Raw genomic sequence first — 12,481 nt, forward strand, 5'->3', positions numbered from 1 at the left:
GTATTGTGTTGTCCATTTTTGAGTTTTTGTATCTAGTCCTGTTGCACAGTCTGTATCCCTTCAGCTCCAATTACCCATTATCTTACCCTGTTTCTAACTCCTGATGGTCTCTGTTACCAATGACATATTCCAAGTTTATTCTTTAATGTCAGTTCACATCAGTGGGACCATACAGAATTTGTCCTTTAGTTTTTGGCTAGTCTCACTCAGCATAATGTTCTCTAGGTCCATCCATGTTATTACATGCCTTCATCAGTTTATTCTGTCTTAAAGCTGCATAATATTCCATCGTATGTATATACCACAGTTTGTTTAGCCACTCATCTGTTGATGGACATTTGGGCTGTTTCCATCTCTTTGCAATTGTAAATAATGCTGCTATAAACATTGGTGTGCAAATGTCCATTTGTGTCTTTGCCCTTAAGTCCTTTGAGTAGATACCTAGCAATGGTATTGCTGGGTTGTATGGCAATTCTATATTCAGCTTTCTGAGGAACCGCCAAACTGCCTTCCACAGTGGTTGCACCATTTGACATTCCCACCAACAGTGGATAAGTGTGCCTCTTTCTCCGCATCCTCTCCAGCACTTGTCATTTTTTGTTTTGTTGATAACGGCCATTCAGGTGGGTGTGAGATGATATCTCATTGTGGTTTTGATTTGCATTTCTCTAATGGCCAGGGACATTGAGCATCTCTTCACATGCCTTTTGGCCATTTGTATTTCCTCTTCTGAGAAGTGTCTGTTCAAGTTTTTTTCCCATTTTGTAATTGGATTGGCTGTCTTTTTGTTGTTGAGTTGAACAATCTCTTTATAAATTCTGGATACTAGACCTTTATCTGATATGTCGTTTCCAAATATTGTCTCCCATTGGGTAGGCTGTCTTTCTACTTTCTTGATGAAGTTCTTTGATGCACAAAAGTGTTTAATTTTGAGGAGCTCCCATTTATTTATTTCTTTCTTCAGTGCTCTTGCTTTAGGTGTAAGGTCCATAAAACCACCTCCAATTGTAAGTTTCATAAGATATCTCCCTACATTTTCCTCTAACTATTTTATGGTCTTAGACCTAATGTTTAGATCTTTGCTCCATTTTGAGTTAATTTTTGTACAGGGTGTGAGATACGGGTCCTCTTTCATTCTTTTGCATATAGATATCCAGTTCTCTAGGCACCATTTATCGAAGAGACTGCTCTGTCCCAGGTGAATTGGCTTGACTGCCTTATCAAAGATCAAATGTCCATAGATGAGAGGGTCTATATCTGAGCACTCTATTTGATTCCAATGGCCGATATATCTATCTTTATGCCAATACCATGCTGTTTTGACAACTGTGGCTTCATAATATGCCTTAAAGTTAGGCAGCGTGAGACCTCCAGCTTCGTTTTTGTTCCTCAAGATACTTTTAGCAATTCGGGGCACCCTGCCCTTCCAGATAAATTTGCTTATTGGTTTTTCCATTTCCAAAAAATAAGTTGTTGGGATTTTGATTAGTATTGCATTGAATCTGTAAATCAATTTAGGTAGGATTGACATCTTAACTATATTTAGTCTTCCAATCCATGAACACAGTGTGCCCTTCCATCTATTTAGGTCTTCTGTAATTTCTTTTAACAGTTTTTTGTAGTTTTCTTTGTATAGGTCTTTTGTCTCTTTAGTTAAATTTATTCCTAAGTACTTTATTCTTTTAGTTGCAATTGTAAATGGAATTCGTTTCTTGAGTTCCCCCTCAGCTTGTTCATTGCTAGTGTATAGAAACACTACAGATTTTTGAATGTTGATCTTGTAACCTGCCACTTTGCTGTACTCGTTTATTAGCTCTAGTCGTTTTGCTGTGGATTTTTCCGGGTTTTCGATGTATAGTATCATATCATCTGCAAACATTGTTAGTGTTACTTCTTCCCTTCCAATTTTGATGCCTTGTATTTCTTTTTCTTGTCTAATTGCTTTGGCTAGAACTTCCAACATGATGTTGAATAACAGTGGTGATAGTGGACATCCTTGTCTTGTTCCTGATCTTAGGGGGAAAGTTTTCAATTTTTCCCCATTGAGGATGATATTAGCTGTGGGTTTTTCACATATTCCCTTTATCATTTTAAGGAAGTTCCCTTGTATTCCTATCCTTTGAAGTGTTTTCAACAGGAAAGGATGTTGAATCTTGTCAAATGCCTTCTCTGCATCAATTGAGATGATCACGTGATTTTTCTGCTTTGATTTGTTGATATGGTGTATTACATTAATTGATTTTCTTATGTTGAACCATCCTTGCATACCTGGGATGAATCCTACTTGGTCATGATGTATAATTCTTTTAATGTGTTGCTGGATTCGATTTGCTATAATTTTGTTGAGGATTTTTGCATCTATATTCATTAGAGAGATTGGTCTGTAGTTTTCTTTTTTTTTGTAATATCTTTGCCTGGTTTTGGTATGAGGGTGATGTTGGCTTCATAGAATGAATTAAGTAGCTTTCCCTCCACTTTGATTTTTTTGAAGAGTTTGAGTAGAGTTGGTACTAATTCTTTCTGGAATGTTTGGTAGAATTCACATGTGAAGCCGTCTGGTCCTGGACTTTTCTTTTTAGGAAGCTTTTGAATGACTGATTCAATTTCTTTACTTGTGATTGGTTTGTTGAGGTCGTCTATTTCTTCTTGAGTCAAAGTTGGTTCATGCCTTTCTAGGAACTTGTCCATTTCATCTACATTGTTGTATTCATTAGCATAAAGTTGTTCATAGTATCCTGTTATTACTTCCTTTATTTCTGTGAGGTCAGTGGTTATGTGTCCTCTTCCATTTCTGATCTTATTTATTTGCGTCCTCTCTCTTCTTCTTTTTGTCAATCTTGCTAAGGGCCCATCAATCTTGTTGATTTTCTCATAGAACCAACTTCTGGTCTTATTGATTTTCTCTATTGTTTTCATGTTCTCAATTTCATTTATTTCTGCTCTAATCTTTGTTATTTCTTTCGTTTGCTTGCTTTGGGGTTAGTTTGCTGTTCTTTCTCCAGTTCTTCCAAGTGGACAGTTAATTCCTGAATTTTTGCCCTTTCTTCTTTTCTGATATAGGCATTTAGGGCAATAAATTTCCCTCTTAGCACTGTCTTTGCTGCGCCCCATAGGTTTTGATATGTTGTGTTTTCATTTTCATTCGCCTTGAGATATTTACTAATTTCTCTTGTAATTTCTTCCTTGACCCACTCGTTGTTTAAGAGTGTGTTGTTGAGCCTCCACGTATTTGTGAATTTTCTGGCACTCTGCCTATTATTGATTTCCAACTTCATTCCTTTATGATCCGAGAAAGTGTTGTGTATGATTTCAATCTTTTTAAATTTGTTGAGACTTGCTTTGTGACCCAGCATATGGTCTATCTTTGAGAATGATCCATGAGCACTTGAGAAAAAGGTGTATCCTGCTGTTGTGGGGTGTAATGTCCTATAAATGTCTGTTAAGTCTAGCTCATTTATTGCAATATTCAAATTCTCTGTTTCTTTATTGATCCTCTGTCTAGATGTTCTGTCCATTGATGAGAGTGGTGAATTGAAGTCTCCAACTATTATGGTAGATGTGTCTATTTCCCTTTTCAGTTATTGCAGTGTATTCCTCATGTATTTTGGGGCATTCTGATTCGGTGCATAAATATTTATGATTGTTATGTCTTCTTGTTGAATTGTTCCTTTTATTAGTAGATAGTATCCTTCTTTGTCTCTTTTAACTGTTTTACATTTGAAGTCTAATTTGTTGGATATTAGTATAGCTACTCCTGCTCTTTTCTGGTTGTTATTTGCGTGAAATATCTTTTCCCAACCTTTCACTTTCAACCTATGTTTATCTTTGTGTCTAAGATGTGTTTCCTGTAGACAACATATAGAAGGATCCTGTTTTTTAATCCATTCTGCCAGTCTATGTCTTTTGATTGCTGGAATTCAGTCCATTAACATTTAGTGTTCTTACTGTTTGGGTAATACTTTCCTCTACCATTTTGCCTTTTGTATCATATATATCATATCTTATTTTCCTTCTTTCTACGCTCTTCTCCATATCTCTCTTCTCTCTTTTCGTATCTGACTCTAGTGCTCCCTTTAGTATTTCTTGCAGAGCTGGTCTCTTGGTCACAAATTCTCTCAGTGATTTTTTGTCTGAAAATGTTTTAATTTCTCCCTCATTTTTGAAGGACAATTTTGCTGGATATAGAATTCTTGGTTGGCAGTTTTTCTCTTTTAGTAATTTAAGTATATCATCCCACTCTCTTCTAGCTTCCATGGTTTCTGCCGAGAAATCTACGCATAGTCTTGTTGGGTTTCCCTTGTATGTGATGGATATTTTTTCTCTTGCTGCTTTCAAGATCTTCTCTTTCTCTTTGACCTCTGACATTCTAACTAGTAAGTGTCTTGGAGAACGCCTATTTGGGTCTATTCTCTTTGGGGTGCACTGCACTTCTTGGATCTGTAATTTTAGGTCTTTCATAAGAGTTGGGAAATTTTCAGTGATAATATCTTCCATTAGTTTTTCTCCTCCTTTTCCCTTCTCTTCTCCATCCGGGACACCCACAGCACGTATATTTGTGCGCGTCATATTATCATTCAATTCCCTAAGCCCGTGCTCAAATTTTTCCATTCTTTTCCTATAGTTTCTGTTTCTTTTTGGATTTCAGATGTTCCATCCTCCAGTTCACTAATTCTAGCCTCTGTCTCTTTAAATCTACCATTGTAGGTTTCCATTGTTTTTTTCATCTCTTCTACTGTGTCTTTCAATCCCATAAGTTCTGTGATTTGTTTTTTCAGACTTTCCATTTCTTCTTTTTGTTGATCCCATGCCTTCTTCATGTCCTCCCTCAATTTATTGATTTGGTTTTTGAAGAGGTTTTCCATTTCTGTTCGTATATTCAGAATTAGTTGTTTCAGTTCCTGTATCTCATTTGAGCTATTGGTTTGTTCCTTTGACTGGGCCATATCTTCAATTTTCCTGGTGTGATTTGTTATTTTTTGCTGGCGTCTGGGCATTTAATCAGATTTCCCCGAGTGTGGGACCCAGCAGGTTGAAAAACTTTCCTGTGAAGTCTCTGGGCTCTGTTTTTCTTATCCTGCCCAGTATGTGGTGCTTGTCTGTCTGCGGGTCCCACCAGCAAAAGATGTTGTGGCTCCTTTGACTTTGGAAGACTCTCGCTGCTGGGTGTGTGGTGGAGATAGAGGAAAGGTTGTAGGTTGGTTTTAATGGCTTCAAATTGTGAAGTCCTGGGATCTGAATTCCTTGAGAGAGGGATTCCACCTGATTTGCATTTCACCCCTCCCATGGGGAAGGTTCAGGTGGTAGAGAGCCCTGAAAGCAGCCTGTTTCTGCGTTCAGGGCAGTTGCAACCTGTGTAATCCCAGCGCGGAGCCCAGAGGCAACGAAGCCTCCGTAGAAACAGCAGCAGAAGGCTCTGTTTCGCCCCCTTTCCTCTTTTTCAGTTAGCCCAATAGGCGACTTCTGCCTTGATCAGTTTCGTCTGAGCTGAGGGCCTATTTTTAGTAGTCAGAAGTTGTTCATTAATGCCACTATTGGTGTTAGGTTGGGCTCAGTGTCTACTACTGTTGGAGACACTTTCCTTTCCCTCCAGGAAGTCGCCTGTGGGGGAGGGTCGCCAGCCGCCGCGGCTTGGGGGACCGCTGTTCCGAGGCTCCCAGCCAGCCCGGGAAGCCGCGTGTGTGGAGGGGGCTCTGGTCGCCGGCTGCCGCGGCTTGGGGAACCGCTGTTCCGAGGCTCCCAGCTGGCCCGGCAAGCCGCGCGTGGGGGAGGGGCGCCGGCCGCCACGGCTTGGGGAACCGCCGATCCAAAGCTCCAAGTCGGACCAGGAAGGAGGGAGGGAGGGGCTCCGGCCGCCAGCCGCTGCGGCCCGGGGAAGTGCGCGCCTCTCGGGGACCTCACCACAGCGGAGTCTCTTAGCTGGTCCACCCGTTCCAGAATGGGGTACACTATGTGTCTGGTCTCTGTCGTGGCTCCAGGAGCTGTTCTGTACTGTTTCTAGTTCTTTAGTAGTTGTTCTGAAGGAGGAACTAAGACCCGCACGCCTTACTAAGCCACCATCTTCTCCGGAAGTCTCGGTTGTCTTTTTATTTCTTTTTCTAAATCGGTGCAAATGTTCTAAGAAAGGATGAATAAGCAACTATGTGACGATATTAAGAATTACTGATTGTATATGTAGAATGGAATGATATCTTAGTGTTTTATATGTTAATTTTTTTAATTAATAAAAAAAGTTAAAAAAAATCGAGGGGTCAACATGGAAGCAAGAGATGAGTGAATTGTTAGCTAATGAGGTTGAACTTAAATGTAAGGGAATAGATAGAAGAAAAGGTGGTTCACTAGAGGATCTATAAGTAATATTACCACATTGAAGTTGAACATGATTGAAAGGGGTTGTATAGACCTATGGGTCCCATTGATTAACACTATAAATATAAATAAGCTTCTGCATGAACTACTGCAAAGGGATGAATCTTGCACAAAGAATGCATAAGTTCAGGATATAGGGAGCAAATGGCTATGGCATGCTATGGGCTATGTTTAACAGGAAAACATCAATGGTAACACAGCAACATCAGAGGTTAATAACGGGGGGAGGGACAAGAGTTAAGGGGAGATTTGGATTTTCTATTTGGTGAAGGTGTGTTTATCGGTTATCTTTCTCTTGGGAACAATGAAATTATCTAAAATTGAAAGTGTTGATGGACTGTTGACTTAAAACATTATACATGATGCCCAATGAATGGAGGTGGCTGAAGGATGTACTGACTGAGAAGTAGATAGGTGAAGGATAATCTATACATATCTCCCTGGCAGCATGGGAGATGACTCCCAAGGATGAGCCTGGCCCTGGCACTGTGGGATGAACAATGCCATCCTGACCAAAAGGGGGAAAAGAAGTGTAACAAATTAGGTATCAGTGGCTGAGAGAGTTCAAATAAAGTCCAGAGGCTACTCTGGAGATCACTCTTACGCAACCTTCAGTTAGACGTTGCTACCTGCCATAACTTGCCAAACCCCAATCAAAACCATTCCAGCCAATCCTAAAGAAAACCTACGGTGTTATATAAGATTTGACAAAGGTCCCATGCCCTAGGATAGCTTTCCAGAAACCTACAACATCCGGATGGGTTCCTGGACCAGACAGGTCCTGAAATGCAGAGGGGCCAACCTCTCCAGAACATCAGCTAGTTCCATCCCCCTATCCCATATTATTGACAGCCCCTTCCAACATGAAAAGGTTAGAATGGGCATAGCTGAAATACCCCTAAAGAGTGGGAGAAGGATCGAAGTTGATGGTGGAGTTATACAGAGAAGGTCGGGTTTAACAAATGAGTATGATTGCTGAATCATTGTGTTGATATTTCTTTTAGTTTCCAGTATCTTACAGCAGCTATAAGTAAAAAACTAAAATTATGGAATTGTAACCCATACCAAACTCTTGAAATCTGTTCTACAACCTATTGTTGCGATGTGCTTTAAAATGTATTACTTTTTTGTACATATGTTATTTTTCACAAAAAGAAAAAAAGAGTCAATTTTGATGAAAATGCACAGCTATATGATGACATTGATGGTACACGTTTGATGATTATATGGTATGTGAATATATAACACATATCAATACAAAATAAGTTAAAGAAAATCTAGGAGTCAGACTCAATTCCTCTCATTTTCTTCCTCACTCAGTCAACATACAACCCATCAACAATATTTTTGGCTCTACTTTTCAAATCTAGCCCCATCCTTCCCCTGCCCACACCCTAGTCCAGACTGGACAGGTGCAATGGCCTCCTAACAGCTCATTCTTGCCTTCTCCAATTTGTTCTCAATAGAGAAAAGCTACACTGTTGATAGTATAAATTGAATTGTGTGTTCCCCCTGTTTAAAGTGCCTTCCTATCCCTTAAAGACCAAAACCCAAAGCCCTTGCCATGGTCCTCTGGGCCCAACTTGAGTGAATCTCCAGCAGCTTCTCTCTCTCCTACCCTTCCTCCAAACTCCACACCCTGCATCCCCCCACTCCACCCCCTTTTTTTCTGTAGATGAATGGTTTCTAGTTGTATTTCCCATGGTACAAAATCCCCCAGAATAACATGTATTGAAAGCTATATAAATATAAAGATGGAAGGACAAATAAAGACACAACCTGTGTAAGTAGTAAAAAAAATTGCGCAAGGCCAGAAACAAAACAGAAATCCATGTGGGTCAGATATCAGGGGTTTATCGAACCTGCCAAAGAAGCTCCCATCCCAGAGCTTTTGTGCCTATTAAGTTCCCTGCTTATTGTATCTCTTCCCTGTGATATAAGCTCTGCAGAGAGGCCTTCCTTAACACCCTATCTGTAGAAAATCCTGACTTGTTCTATGACCTTAGCCTTTGTTTCTGCCTGCATGGCATTTACTACTATCTAAAAATACAGATTTGGCTACACCGAAGGATCATGGAAGCTGCCTAAATGAGAATCTCTTCATTCAGTCTCCTAAATATTATACAGATGAGCAGAGAGAAAGTAAAACCACCCACTGCTCATCTGTACAGCACAACTAGGAAAAAGAGAAAGAAGAGAGTAATTAAAAAGAAGCACTTGGCTAAAGCGAGATAGTACCATAGCAATACATGGTAAAAGAAAGAAGGTATCATTTATTAATGAAACTGCCCTTCAGTCTAGCAACAGAAGAGGGAGCAATTGATCTGCAAAACTAAACATAAACCATTCCAACCCCTCTCTCCCTCAGCTGCATCATCTACTATTGCTAATCCAGGAAAATGCAACCTAAGTAAATAAGAACAAGAGCCTAACAGTTATAAAAAGTACAGCAAGAATGAAAGAGTGAACTTTTCGGCAAGTGCAGCCACTTTGGAAAACAGTCTGGTGGTTCCCCAAAAAGTTAAACCTAGAGTTACCCCACGTCTCTGCAATTCCACTCCTAGGCAAATACCGAAGAGAAATGAATATGTATGTCCACCCCAAAACATGTATGTGAATGTTTATAACAGAATTGTTCCTTATAGCCAAAAAGAAGCAACCCAAATGTCCATCGATTGAGGAATGGATAAATAAAGTATTAGTACATCCACACAGTGGAAGACTCCTCAGCATTAAATAAGCATGAAATATTGACACACAGTGTTTTAGTTAGTAAGCTGCTGGATTGCAATATAGCAGAACTGGAACAGCTTTTAAATGGGGAATTTAATAAGTTACAAGTTCACAATTCTAAGGAAGTGAAAGTGTCAGAATTAAGGCACCAACAAGAGGTTACCTTCACTCAAGAAAAGCCGATGTGTCAGGAACACCTCAGTCATGTGGTTGGCATCTGCTGGTCCCTTGCTCCTGGGCTCCACTGCTTTCAGCCTCTGTTCCTGTGGGGGTTCCTTCTCTGAGGCTGGCTTTCATCTCTTGACTTCCCTTGGCTCTCCCCACGTTCTAGCTTACTTGACATCTCATGGTGAAATCTGCTGGGCTCCAAGCACCTCCAATAATCCGTGTCTCTATTCTCCACGTGTCAGCATCTGTGTCAGCTCTGCTGTGAATTTTTTGTTGGCTCTGTCATTTCTGAGGTTTCTCCAAAACGTTTCACCTTTTAAAGCCCCTATAATATAATCAAGACCCACCTAGAACGGGTGGGATCACATCATCAACCAATCAAAAGATGACACCCACAATTGGACGCGTAAGATCTCGGCAGAGATAATCTAATCAAAAGTTTCCAAACTGTAGTATTGAATCAGCACTAAAGGAAACAGCTGCTCCCAAAAGATTTGGTCAGGATCAAACCAACACACATGGTATAACAGAGATGAACCTTGAAAATAGCAGGCTAAGTAAAAGAAACCCAGTCACAAAGAACCACTTATTGTATGGTTCCACTGATATGAAATGTCTAGAATAAGAAAATCTGTAAGATAGTTGTAAGGGGCTGGTTGAATAGGAAGGGATGGGGCAGTGGGCTTACTTTGGGGATGAAGAAAATGATCTGGAATTAGATAGTGGCAAGGGTTGCACAACTTGTTGAATAGACTTAGAAACACTGATTTGTACACTTTAAAAGAGCGAATTTTATGGCATGTGAATTATATCTAAATTTTAAAATTATGTGAGAAAGGGATTTGAAAAAAATTGAAACATACTAAAACAAATACAGCTACTGTGCCAGTTCTTTCGATATTCTCTGTTCCCCAACTCTTTTATTCTGCTTTCTGACACTGGGGCTAGAACTCACATTTTGGCTTTGCCAGCTGCTCCTTGTTAGATTTTATCAATAAAGGGTGCTAGAGAGAGACTAGAAGACCAGAGAGGAAGGCAGAACTTGCCCCGTCCTGAGAGTGTCACTCCAGCCACATCTTTTCACCCTGGCAGATGCATTCCCTTCCAGCAGCAGCAGGTGAACCCAGTCTGTGATTTTTCAGCATTCACAGAAAAGACCCCAGAGTTCCTCCCTGCTATGATCCCTCCTCAGAGGTCTGAGTCGCAGGCACACGGGACTCTCTCCCAAATTCAGAGACATCCGAATCAGCCAAACAGCACCTTCTCCTCAAAGAGACGAGTTTCAGCTCGTGGGGGGGCCGTCCTTAAAGTTTCTACATTTCAATAATCCCAACCTCTCCCCTTATTCCCACATCCATAGGAGTGATGGCTGCTTCCTTTGGTTGCTACCACCCTCATTCCTTAGAGATTGCTTGTTTTTGTTTTCCACCCTTTTGGTTACTTGGTTACTTCAGTTACTTGACCACAAAACAGTGCCTCAGAACTCCAGCAGCCAATCAGATCATAAGTCAACATCCAATCAAGGGACAGAACACTGCCTAGCACACACCCTCCCCTCCCAGCATCACTTTCCTTTTAAAACACAGCTCCCAGAACAAAGAGCCAGAGCCATTTTTCTTTCTTTCCGCTGGCTCCCAGGCAGGAGCCATTTTCAGGCTCCCATCTGCTTTCTCCCTGCTTTATCCCATCAATAAATCTGTTAAGCTTTGAAAAAAACAGATGTCAAATTAAAACAAACTAAATACATTTAAAATGTGTTAGGTATTGACAACAGGCAAAGAAGATTCAACATATGTATAGTTATAGTCCCCTAAGAAGAAATTAAAAATAGAGGAGAAAAACATTTAAACTATAATTCAAGAAGATTTTTCTTAAAATAAACATCTGATTATAGACACATATACACAAACACAAATAGGGAACACCAAACCTCAAAGGAATATTAATAGAGACATTGTTTACTTGGATGCATAGTTGTCAAAAGACAAATTGGAGTCAAATTTGCAGATTACAGCATCTTATTCGAGATACTAAAATTTGCTGCAACAAGGAAGCTGGATCACTTGTAAAAATTGAAACAATGTTTACCTTCTAGGGATGGCAAACAATTTTTATAGACGTAAAAAGGAAGTTAGCTTGACTCGTACTGATTGGACAGAAATTTGTCCGTCTTATAGGGGCAGGTTTGGGACAGGTGGGCTTTATTTTGTATTGGGTCAAGTGCAAGGAGCTAGGGGCTTGGCTGGCTATTTGGATTAGCTGCCTTGAGGGGATTTCAAATTTCAAAAGAAATCGAGAGGAAATTCAAGAGGGAATTCAAAGTAGAAGTAGGGCATGGGTTTTTGGCTCTGAGGGGTCCCCAGGGCTTTCTCTATATAATTGTATCATGGTATAAGAAAAAAAGAATTAAGTAGTAATTTTTGAATAATAGTAAAGCTTATATAATAAACCAAGTAGTTATTTCACTAACATTTTCTCCATTACCTTTCCATTAATCAAAAGATTTAAACGGTTATATTTTTGACCCAGTAATTTGATTTCTTAGCAATTTATCTCAAGGTTGTATAGAGGATTATTAATCATCATACTTCATATAATTGAGAAAAATCTCATTACTTAAAGTATAAGATTAATTGAATCATGGCCTGCCAATATGATGGAAACCTATGCTGAATGATTGCTTAGAAGTATATTTAATATCACCGGAAATTGTTAAAGATACAAAGTGTGGAAATATGGGTTAGTTACCAAGTCATAAACATAGGTGCATAGTAAAAAAAATGACTCAAAGGGAACAAACCAAAATATTAACTCTGTTACCCAGGGGAGTGGAAAGAGATTTACAAACTTTAATTTTCCTTATTTCTGGTTTTATTCAATAAAAATGCAGTATTTTGCAATCAGAGAAATAATTTTTTTTAAGGCAAAGGAAAAATAATTACCCAGTGAACTTCCATAGGTTTCTGGATGGAGGAGCCAGCATCAGGAGGGTGGGATCCCAGCTCTGGCTTGGAGTACAGGGGCAACTGCAGAGGTTGGGACTCCGGGAAGAGGGAGGGGCTTCTGACTCCCACAGAGCAAACTGCCCCAAAGCAGCGGCCTCCAGTCTGGAGGCTCTGGCTGCAGACCCTTTGGTTAATGAAACAGCTTTACATACACACACACACACACATTCCCCCCCCCCCCAAAACACCGTTACCTACCCTCACCCATC

At 40.0% G+C, this 12,481-nt stretch overlaps 1 long non-coding RNA gene across 2 annotated transcripts in view; it reads right to left on the bottom strand.

The window, feature by feature from the left end:
- Positions 1-10,689, bottom strand: part of LOC143651636 (uncharacterized) — a 44,828-nt gene extending 34,139 nt beyond the window's left edge. The window contains exon 1 of one of the 2 annotated variants that reach the window (XR_013160083.1): positions 10,528-10,689. This is a non-coding gene — a long non-coding RNA (uncharacterized LOC143651636). Of the gene's footprint in view, positions 1-10,222 lie in introns of both variants that reach the window. The other variant, XR_013160082.1, reaches the window with a different exon arrangement.
- Between the last annotated feature and the right edge of the window lie 1,792 nt (positions 10,690-12,481).

This window comes from Tamandua tetradactyla, chromosome 12 (assembly GCF_023851605.1).
Source record: "Tamandua tetradactyla isolate mTamTet1 chromosome 12, mTamTet1.pri, whole genome shotgun sequence".
Lineage (NCBI taxonomy): Eukaryota > Metazoa > Chordata > Mammalia > Pilosa > Myrmecophagidae > Tamandua > Tamandua tetradactyla.